A 12,177-nucleotide genomic window follows, 5' to 3' on the forward strand; every position below is an offset into this window, starting at 1 on the left:
TATTGGGTTTTCTTTCCTCTTAATAAAACTTATATTTCTAAATTGAGATAATGGAGAAGCATCACACACCAAAACCTAGGAAATTATTCATATCCAATAATAATGAATAACTTTCAAGAATTTTTTCAGATAATGTCTTTCAAATCATACCATATCACATACATAGACAGGGTCAATACTGTTTACATTCCAGAGTCCCTTATGTGTAGACTTCTACACTCTAAAGTTATTCAAGTAGCTGTTTTGTTTTTATTTTTTCTTCCTTAAAGAAAGCAACCCTATAGCTTCACATGGACCAAAATGTTGAAATACACCATAATACATACATAATCTAGATTTACACCCAGTGCATTGTGGACCACCAGGAGAGAGAGATAAAACACTTATGAGTCCCAAAGACTTTAATTAATCACCACATAAATGAATCTTGGGTTGATCATGGCTGCAGGACAAGGCCTAGGTTGTCTTGCTCTTCCTGGAAGCTTCAGGCAGAAGCAGCAGCAGGTTTTAGAAGCACAAAATAACAAACATTTCCAAATTAACCAAACAGCAGAGAGAAAGCATCCAAATTAACAAAATCAGAAATGAAAAGGGAGACTTAACAACAGACAATGAGGAAATCCAGATAATCACTGAATCATACTTCAAAAACCTGTACTCCACTAAATTAGAAAATCTGAAATAAATGGACAATTTTCTGGATAGGTACCACATACCGAAGTTTAATCAAGACCAGATAAACTATTTAAACAGACCAATATTTCCTAAGGAAATAGAAATGGTCATTAAAAGTTTCCCAACCAACAAAAGCCCAGGACCAAATGGTTTCACTGCAGAATTATACCAGACTTTCAAAGGAGAGCTAATACCAATACTCTTCAAATTGTTTCACACAATAGAAACAGAAGGAACATTACCAAACCCTTTTTATGAGGCTACAGTTACCATCATACCCAAACCACACAAAAATGCAACAAAGAAAGAGAATTAAGGACCAGTCACTCTCATGAACATTGAGGTAAAAATACTAAATAAAATACTGGCTAACTGAATCCAGGAACACATCATAAAAATTATCCACCATGACCAAATAGACTTTATCCCAGAGATGCAAGGATGGTTCAACATATGAAAATCTGTCCATGTAATACACTATATAAAAAAACTGAAAGAAAAAAAACATCATCTCATTACTTCACTCAGGATGATATTTTCTAGTTCCATCCATTTGCCTGCAAATTTCATGATGTCATTGGGTTTTTGTTTTTGCTTTGTTTTTTTACTGCTGAGTAGTACTCCATTGTGTATATGTGCAACATTTTCTTTATCCATTCTTCAGTTGAAGGGCATCCAGGTTGTTTCCAGGTTCTTGCTAAATTAATTAATTAATAACCCAACACATGGACCAATGGAATCAAATTGAAGACACTGACATTAATCCACATACCTATGAACATACAATTTTCAACAAAGAAGCCAAAACAATACCATGGAAAAAAGAAAGCATTTTCAACAAATGGTTCTGGCATAACTGAATGTCAACATGCAGAAGACTGCAAATAGATCCATATCTATTGCCATGCATAAAACTCAAGTCCAAGTAGATCAAAGAGCTCAACATAAATCCAATTACACTAAACTTGATAGAAGAGAAAGTAGTCTTGAATGCATTGGCACAGAAGACCACTTCCTAAATATAACACCCATATCACAGACACTGAGAGCAACAATTAATAAATGGGACCTCCTGAAACTGAGAAGCTTTAGTAGAGCAAAGGAAATGGTCAATAAGCCAAAATGACAACCTACAGAATGGGAAAAGATCTTGACCCACCACACATCTGACAGAGGGCAGATCTCCAAAGTATATAAAGAACTCAAAAAGCTAGACTTCAAAATACTGAACAACCCAATTTAAAAATGGGTTACAGAGCTAAACAGAGAATTCTCAACAGAAAAAATCTCAAATGGCTGGAAGACATTTAAGGAACTGCTCTACATCCTTAGTTATCAGGGAAATACAAATCAAAACAACACTGAGATACCATCTTACACCTGGCAGAAGACTAAGATCAAGAACACTGAGGACAGCTTATGTTGGAGAAGATATGGAGCAAGGGGAACTCTCCTCTACTGTTGGTGGGAATGCAAACTTGTACAGCCACTCTGGAAATCAGTATGGTGGTTTATCAGAAAATTGAGAAAAGTCTTCCTCAAGACTCAGCTATACCACTCTTGGGCATATACCCAAGAAATGCTCAATCATACCACAAGGACACATGCTCAACTATGTTCACATCAGCATTATTCATAATAGCAAGAACCTGGAAACAACCTAGATGCCCTTCAACTGAATAATGGATAAAGAAAATGTGGCACATACACACAATGGAGTTCTACTCAGCAGTTAAAAAAAATGAAATTTGCAGGCAAATGGATGAAACTAGAAAAATATCATCCTGAGTGAGGTAGCCCAGATCCAGAAGGACAAACAGTATGTATTCACTCATAGGTGGATACTAGAGATGAGGGAAGGGATGGCCAGACTGCCACCCACAGCTCCAAAGAGGCTGGCCAACAGCGAAAGACTCTATGAGGGACACATGGATAGCCCAGCAAAGGAGAAGTGGATTGACACCTACATGTGTAGTCTAGGAGTGGGGGTGGGTGGAAAGCAAAATGTGGAGCATGATAACATAGGGAAATGGGAAGGTCAAGCTGGAACGTGGACAGAGTGAGAGGTCAGGAAGGGAGATACCATGATATATGAGGACAACATGGGAACAGTAAGAGGCAGTGTGCCAGGGAAGCTCTAAGGAATCCACAAGGCTGATCCCACCTTGGACTGCTGGCAGTGGTCTAGAGGGTGCCTGGACTGGTCTACTCTGGTGACCAGTCTAGTGAATACCCTAACTGTTTTCACAGAGCATTTTTCCAGTGACTGATGGAGACAGATGCAGAGATGCACCTGGCTGAGCTCTGTGAATCCAATTGATGAGAGAGAGGAGGAATTCTGCAGGCTGGAGATGGTGAGAGCATGATGGAAAGATATACAGAGATGACAGGCCACACTAGTGAAAGCCCATGAACTGTAGACTAGTCGCTGTGGAGTCCCCATGGGACTGGATTAGGGCCTCTGGATATGGTAGACAATTGTTTGGTTTGAACTGTTTGAGGGTCACCCAGGCATGGATATTGGGATCCATCTCTGGTGCATGGGCAGGCTTTTGGGAGCCCTGTGCCTGTGGTGTGATGCATTGTGTAATCTTAGTGCAGTGGGAAGGAGCTTGGACCTGACTAGGCTCAGTGTGCCAGGCTCTACTGAATCCCCAAAACTTTAGCATCAGGCAGATTCTTAAGACAAGGACACAACCAGTCACATTCTTCACCAAAATATCAAAAGAATAGTCTCTAGCCCATTTTTCCCTTCTGTAACCCCTTGAGTTGATCTTTATAGTCCTTTATAGTCCTTGGCATTTGCAACATTACTAGCTTCCAAGTTTCTACTTGATACCCACTTATAGCATTCAACTGATTTCCTATCTCAATGTCCCCAAATCTTCCACATTCCTCCAAAAAGAATCAAGGTCAGCCTCTCACAATAATATCCCACTCCCTGCTATCAACTTATGTCTTAGTTACTTTTCTACTTACCTTGACCATAGAAGCTTCTAAAAATATTAATTTGGGGGTCACAGTTCCAGAGAGTTAGTGGTGGTAGGCCAACAAATAGGCAGTAACTGACTCCATACATCTGATTCACAATTGTAAGACAGAAAGAGAAAGGGGAGATGGAAATAAAGTGGGCTTTTGAAACCTTAAAGTGCACCCCCTTTACCATCTCCAAAGTGCACCATACAGTGACACATCACTACCAATGAGGTCTCACCTCTTAATCATTCCCAACTGGCTTCACCAAGTGGAGACCAAGAATTCAAATACATAGCCCTTTAAGGGTCATTGTCATTCAAACCATCACAGTAATAAACATCATGAGATATCTATGTGATAACAGTGCATTGCCAATAGAACCTTTTCTACATATGAAGTTTTTGCTACAAGGAGAAAAATTAATATTTACATGAGATGACATATACATTATTTTGTTCAACTGTAACAACCATTTCACCACATGTATACCAATCTTCATGTTTTACTCTTCCAATATGGACTCTAACTTTTATTTCAGAAGAGAAATATGGACAGAACTGACATCTGAAGCAAAAAGTTACAAATGAAGAGGAAATGGAAGTGTAGAGAGGTAAGAGATATTTCTGGGTCTTGATTGCTTCTCAGTCTTGCAGCTACACTCACTTAAGAAAACTTGTTCATTTGTTCTCTTTGGTCTATTCATATTACCCTTTCTTAATTGTGCTTCAATTAAAATTATCACATATTTCATCCTTAAAATTGAAATCATATTTTATAGATCATGTTACTAAAACAAGCATAATTTAAGGAATAAATGCTGTGGGCTCCTGAAAATAGTATAAATTTGAAACAAGTTTCATTTCTAGGGAACCTATTCTAAAGGATCTCATTAGAAACTTGTCTTAAGGCATTAGACAGTCAGAGAGAGGAGAATCTTGGCAAAGATAACAAAGGAAGAGAAAGGACTTGAACATGGAATGATAAGCAAGACATTGTGAATGGAACCACAGAGGAGAGTCTCCCTCTACCTTCAGATGTGCATGGATGTTGATGGATCTCATTACAAAACATGACCAGACTCTTCCAATGTGGAAAATGGCAGACATAGTGAACTTTGAGGTGAGGACCCTACTAGGTGATAAGAAATTTAATACAGACTTCTCTTGAGAATGGATATTTGTTTACTAAGCAATGTATATAAGAAAGACTATAGCTCCACAAATTCTTCAAAACATGTAGAAATTAATAACAACTTGAATTATAAGTATATCTATTTAACACTTGAAACACTGAAAAACATTTTTTTCCTTTTTTATTTATTATATTTGTGTTTTACACATCAGCCATGGGTTCCACTGTCCTATCCCCTCCCACCCCCGCCCTCACCTTCTCCCCAGACCCTGCTGGCAATGGTCAAGAGAAAGCCTGATCTGTCCTGGTCTGGTGATTAGATGGCCAAACACCCTAATAGTCGTGTTGGAACTCTCACCCAATAACTGATGGAAGTGGATGCAAAGATCCTCTGCCGGGCCCCAGGTGGAGCTCCAGGAGTCCAATTGTTGAGAAAGAGGAAAAACAATTTTTTTTAAAAAAAGGAAGTTTTGAAAAACATAACATTCACCTAACCACTATAAATTTCAGTAACTAAAGAAATGCAACCATTTCCAGCACTTTCTTGAATCTTCAGATGAAGGAGGGATTTGAAACATTACAAGCAGTCCTTGACACCAGAGCATTTACAAGGAGCCCCATCAAAAAGAGATGGTGAAGCCCTGAGTAAGACAGTTCCAGAAACACTGTGGTCAGTGTTTGTATAAAAAGTTCTGTGTCATTCAACTTCCACAACAATGATTTTTTTAACTGATTGAGGTCTAGCATCAAACCTAAAAATATTATAAAAATAGCCCAAACATAAAGAAAAATTTCGCTCTCAAAACCACTTCTCTTTGACCAGGGTATCTCCTAGCTGCTGCACTAGAGTGTTCCCATTTCTCTGACCTCTCCTAAAGAACCTTTGTCTCCACTTCCTCCTCCTCAAGAGTGTCCTGCAAGGCTCTGCAGAAACAGCTTGAGAGTCTTCTGCTGGAACTTCTGGTGCCTGATGGAGCCAACAAAGAAGTAAATGATGGGGTTGGCACTGCTGTTAATATAGGATAGAAATATTGTCACATAATAAAAATCACAAATAGCATCAGTAGATCCCCATAGGTAGACCAAAGATCAGGAAGAACACCACTGTGAGTACAATGATCACATACAGCCTGGTCACAGGAATCCTCTGTGAGCCACAAAAGATCCTCACCAGCAGGGTGAGGCTGGACCCACAAAGAACCACAAATAAAGTAATTGACCATAAAGCCATGATGAATTGAAATATTGGACACCAAAACAATTCAAAATCATTAAACAATAAGCCACATGCCTTCTCATGCAGGAGACTCAACAGCAGGGACAGAGCCCAAAGCAAGGCACATGTGACAGCTGATGTGTGCCTTGGGCGTTGGCAGTAGTACCAGATGGGCCACATGACAGACAAGCATCATTCAATGCTAATGGCACTGAGAATGCTCAGACCAGAAAGATAAGCAAATGTTGACACAACAAGGGAAAGCAAAGGGATGTGGATGGAAATTGAGTAGAAGATGTAAATGATAAAAAGAATACAATATACAAAGGGAAAGCAGAGGAAGAGAAAGTCAGCCACAGCCAGGTTGAAAATGTAGACAGAGAAGGCATTCCTGAGAATGTGGAAGCCCAGAAGCCACAATACTATGGCATTTCCTGCCATCCCAACCAGGGCAAAGATGAGGGAAAGAAAACTCATGGCTTGGAACATGATGACATAATCTGAAAAGTCAGTGTAGATGCTTCCTTTTGGTGTTGTAATGGTAGTCTCCCAGGTTAAGATGCTGATATTCTTACATAGGAAATCTCCAGTAGTGTTTCTAGAACAAAAAAAAAAAAAGAAAGAAAGAAAAACATAAGCAGATGCTGCATACTCTCTGGTTCCCAGGACCACCCTGCTCTGTGGTAATGACTGAGCAGGTTCATAAGGAGGAGAAACAAGACTGAGGAGAGTAAGTAATTTATCAAAACCAATTATTTCTAGAGCTTTAATTTAAATCCAGTTTGTATTTATTTGGGCTATCTACAACCCATGTCCTATACTGATATGAGTAGTTGGTTGTCTCAGTATAGACACTCAGTGTGTTGGCCTGTGTCAGAAAGAAACAGAACTGTGAACCCAAATTCTTTCTGTCCTAAGACTGGTTCTTCTCTGATGCAGGAACTTGGAAGCCAGAAGTAGAGTTCTGTGTAAATATCTCAGAGCTGGAAAAGCAGTGAATGATAATGTTCCACACCCTGAGAGAATATTTAACTGCCAATCAAGTGTCATACCCATTCTAATAGAAACCACTCTCCTTGTTTACACCCTCTTAGGACTATCCTAGATATCCAGCTAGATACCGCACCTTGATCTTCTCTGTAGGTACTCACAGGCCCCTGATAAGAGACTCCCTCTGCCACAAAATTGTTCCTTGGGATTTCCCCCAGAAGTATATAGTCTATGACCCACTTCAGGACTCAAAAAGGTGAGCAAACTAAAGGTATGACCAAGAACCAAACTCCAGATGCCCAAGTCCCATAGTAAATTCACAAGCATTAGAAAAATAAAAACAGTATGTCTTTCCTAAAGATCATGAATCCCGCAGCATGTATGATCAGGGAGTACAATTTAGATGAAGCTCAAGACACGGGATTCAGAAGAAGAGTTACAAGCATATTCAGGAGGTCAAAGAATTCAAACAGGATTTGAATAAACACCTGAAAGACCTTAAAGAAGACAGGAATAAACACTGGACTGAAGTAAAAACAACACATTTATCCAGCCATACACACAGAGAAGACTATTGTCTAGAAAACATAAAGAACTCAAAGAGTGTAACATCAAGAAAAGAAGCAAGAAATCAAGGAATGGACTATAAATTTGAACAGACAAATACCCAAAGAAGAAATATGAATATCTGCTACCATTTTGAAAAGTATTCAACATCAGTAGCCATCAGGAAAATGCAAATTAAAGCTGCTTTGAGAGTCTATCTTATCCCAAGCAGAATGGCTATCATCAAGAATCCAAAGAGCAAGAAATGCTGATAAAGATATGGGGACAGAGAAACATTCATTTACTGTTGTTGGTGAGAATTAAAACTGAAACTACCACAAGAGAAATCAGTATGATGATTCCACAGAAAATGAGATAGAACTGTTACAGTACATGTACTGGCTAGTTTGATGTCAACTTGATGTAAGTAAGCATCATGGAAGAGGAAGTAGCCTCTACTGAGGAAATTCCTCCATTAGATTAAGCTGCATGTAAGCCTGTGGGGCATTTTATTAATCATTGATGGAGAAGGGCCCAGCTCACTGTTGGTGGTGCCATCTCTGATTGGATAGTTCTGGATTCTGTAAGAAAGCAGGTTGAGCAAGCCATAAAGAACAATCCAGTAAGTAGCACTCCTCTGTGATCTCTACATCAGCTTCTGTCTCAAGATTCCTGAGCTGCTTTTGCCCCTGTCTTGACTTCTTTGATGATGAGCTGTGATAGGGAAGCATAAGACAAACAGTTTCTTCCCCAAGTTGCTTTTGTCATTATGTTTCATCACAGTAATAGTAATTTCAACGTAGATAGTACCTGGTATTCCATGCCTTGACATATAATTTAAAGACTTACTATGCTAATAAAAATAATCCTTCACTATCCATGTTAATTGTTGTGATTCTATTCACAATAACTAGGATAGAGAATCAGCAAAGATGTTCATCAACTGATGGGTGAAAAGTGAAGTAGAGTACACATATACAGTGGAACATATTCATCTGTAAACACATGTTATATTTGCAGATTTCATTTAGTTGGCTGGAACTGAAATAAATTTGTATTGAGAGAGAAAACTCAGGAACAACAAAACTACAAATGTAAAATATTCTGCTCAAATTGTGGATCCTAGCTTCAAATTTTTAATTCTTTGTGATCTCTTTGGATTATTTGTGGAAGCCAGGACACTATAAAACTTTCTTGGAAAGGAATATGCCTTAATGGTTGCAAAAGAATGGATGGAAGGAAATATGAAAATACAAAGAGGGATATGGGGATAGAAAGAAGGAGGGAAGAAATGGAGGAATAGGGAAGTAAGAGTAGATTAAGAGGGTTAATCAAAATGAAGGGCACAAAGAAACCTACAATTTTGAAACTGAACTTTAAATTATTATTTTTGAAAAATGAGGTTAAAAGGGGCTGCATTATGTACCTGGATGAAGCTGCTTTGAGGAGCCATGAATTGTTAAACAAAATACCCTGCCAGACATATTATAAGTCTCTATGAGTTGTTGGGCAAGGGGTCACCACAGGTGCCCAAAATAATACAGATTCTTGTCATTCCTTTAGTATTTTTCATCATCACTATGTGTGCAGACCGTATTGCTAAAGATACCATACATCTTGATATACATACATAGAACAAGCTAGTAACAAGGTGGAATCTTCCTCCCTGCTGGAGCTAGCTTTCACAGTCCCAGAAGGTGTTCTGCAGGATCCTGAGGGACAAATCACATCCATGGTTTTACCCAGCTATGAATCCTGCAGTCTATGAGAGTAACTTTCCAGGTAAGAAATGCATATGTTTACAATAGTGGCAGTATTGTTATGGGGGAACTAACTGCTTCCTGATTGGATTTGAAGGCCACTACATATGAAGGAACACTTGCTTTGTGCTGGAAATCAGATCAAATACATAAGACTAGGGAGGTCATATGCCCTGTGGTGGAACTGAATTCAATTGTTGAACTAAATTGACAGCATAGTATTGCTCTCTGAATATTTATGTTAATACTAGTTATGGACATTACATTGAGCTTTAATGAGAGAAACTTCTCTTTCAAGTCAATGGTCATAAAAGAAGAAAATCATTACTAGACACGGTACTAAGATTGGGTAAAAGTTGAGAGTCATTCATTCCATTTTCCCTAAGGCTCAGGTAACATTGCAGAAGGAAGAGCAGAAAGAATGTAAGAGCAGGAAAAATAAAGAGAAGAGCTTCAAAATGACACCCCCTCGACAAGACACAGTCACTCAAGTCACAGACTCACAGCAGTTTGGAATGTACACATAGATTCTACACAAAAAAAAAAGTGTTCCAATCAATAGCCAGACATGGATGAAGTATGGATTCTGGAAAGATTGCTGCTCCCAGCTGAATAATTGATGTACGACTGATAGGAGAAAAGAAGTAATCAGGTACCCACTAGTAAACAATATAGGAGTCAATAGATAGTTCAAACCACCAATGGGCATATGGAATAAATATTACAAAACATTATACATCATGATCTCAATAAGGAACTGGCAGAGAGGGAGATCAACAGAGAGAGGATAATTGAGAGTTGAGGAGAGTAATCAGCATACACTGTATGTATAAATTAAATGACCAAAAAATAAAATTGATCAATATTGAATGACTGGGGAATTGCATGGGAACCCTGCAATTATATGGGTTTAGATGACTTCTCCTTTGCTAACAATTGGTAAAGCTCCACACCCCTTGTTCCTTTTCTGGGTTGGGGATGGGTTCAACATCTCATGTATCTTTCCCTAAATATGTACATTTTTGATAAAATATAATTAATTGGGTTAGTAGCTCATTTTTAGACCATCTGCTTTCTACTGCAACAGGACACAACAGATGGAAACTTTCCATTGCAAGAAACACAGTGACTGAGGTGCTGACAGAACTGTGCTTTTAGAGACGGTGCCTGATTCATATGCTTGCCATGTCAGGAAAATGGCAGAATGCTCACAATAGGAACATGTGTGAATAGTTGGGCTGAGAGAAGAATGCAAGAAAGAATAGAGAGGGCATTGCCTTGGCTTACTGGCTTCAAACTCCCACACTGCAGTCTGCCAGCCCACAGAGCTGTCATGAAGGACCTTCATGACTCCTATTTCTGCAGAAATGCATGAGGCTCCTTGGATTCTCCACCTCTGGTGTAGTTTTATGGTCATGGACCAAGAAAATAGATAATAGCTTTGAGAAGAATGTCACCAAAGGCATCTTACCTTTCCTCCATTCTTCTTATGGGAGGTGATAAGCTGGTATGTGGCAAACAGAAGCATCCTCTGAGTCAGTTGTCAGTATAAAACATGTCTGTAGTACAAAGACTGTAGAAAGACTGGTGCTTGAGGAAGGATAATCAAGAGGGGAAGAAAGACCTGTGGTTTCCTGGACATGAATGTGGGCTTATGAGTGTCACTCCTTTGAGTCATGCACTTCACAAGACTGTTCTCAGTATTCGGCCTGGCTCCCATTTCTTATCCTCTAGCAATGCCAACACCTTATGGCTCCACTTTCCCATTAGTGCTTGTTGTTTTTTTAACTTCTTGCATTCAGGAGGTGAGAAATGTCAACGAGTATGAGCCATTGCAGTATCATTAGCTGGGTATCCTACCTAACTTCTTTCTCTTGCCAGAATGTTTTTATTTAAAAAAAATTAAGCACAATTCTACTGTATTTCATCAATGGTAATTATGTTTGGATTTTACATTCAAATTATTCAACAAACATGCCAGCTAAATAAAAACAACTACAAAAAATAAACATGCATTCATTTAATTTTAATTAAAATTATCTAGGAGAACATACGGGCATTGTTTTATAATTTTTTATTTTAAAAAATTCTCTTTCCTTTTACATACTAAACCCCCTCTTCCCACTCCCTCCTCTTCTCCTGCTCTCCCCTCAGCTATCCCCATCCCATCCTCATAGAGGGTAAGCCTCCTTTGGGGAGTCAACACAGGCTGACACATCAAGTTGGAGCTGGACCTAGCCCCTCCCCACTGCTCCAAGCCTGAGTAAGGCATCGCACCATAGGGAATGGGCTCTAAAAAGCCGGTTCTTGAACCAGGGATAAGTCCTGGTCCCATTGCCAGGGGACCCACAAACACATGAAAGCTATGCAACTTTCACTCACATTCAGAGGGCCCAGTTTGGTCCCATGCAGGCTCTCCAGCTGTCAGTCCAGAGTCCATGAGCTCCCATTTGTTTGGGTCAGCTATTTCTGTGCTTTTTCCCATCATGATTCTGATCTTCCCTTGCTCTTACAATCCTTCCTCCCTCTCTTCAGCTGAACTCCAGGATTTTGGCCAGGTGCTTAGCAATGTGTCTCTGCATCTGCTTCTATCAGTCATTGGATATAGGTTTGATTATGACAATTAGGGTAGACACTAATCTGAGTGAATGGGAAGGCTAGTTCAAGCACACTCTCTACCATTGTTATGAGTCTTAGCTAGGGACAATCTTGTGAATTCCTGGGGTTTTCCCTAGCTGTAGATTTCTCCCATCTCCTTAATGGTACACTCTGTCAAAATATCTCTTTCATTATTCTCCCTCCCCACCCCAACCCCATGTTCCCACCCCCCATCCCATTCCCTCCCCTCTATTCCCCATCCCAGTTAACTCAGGAGATTTTAAC

General features: G+C 39.4%; 1 pseudogene; it reads right to left on the bottom strand.

The window, feature by feature from the left end:
- Nucleotides 1-5,625: 5,625 nt before the first annotated feature.
- On the bottom strand, nt 5,626-10,711 carry LOC118595797 (annotated as a pseudogene).
- Nucleotides 10,712-12,177: the final 1,466 nt, after the last annotated feature.

The sequence above is a fragment of the Onychomys torridus genome, chromosome 1 (genome assembly GCF_903995425.1).
Source record: "Onychomys torridus chromosome 1, mOncTor1.1, whole genome shotgun sequence".
NCBI classification, from domain to species: domain Eukaryota; kingdom Metazoa; phylum Chordata; class Mammalia; order Rodentia; family Cricetidae; genus Onychomys; species Onychomys torridus.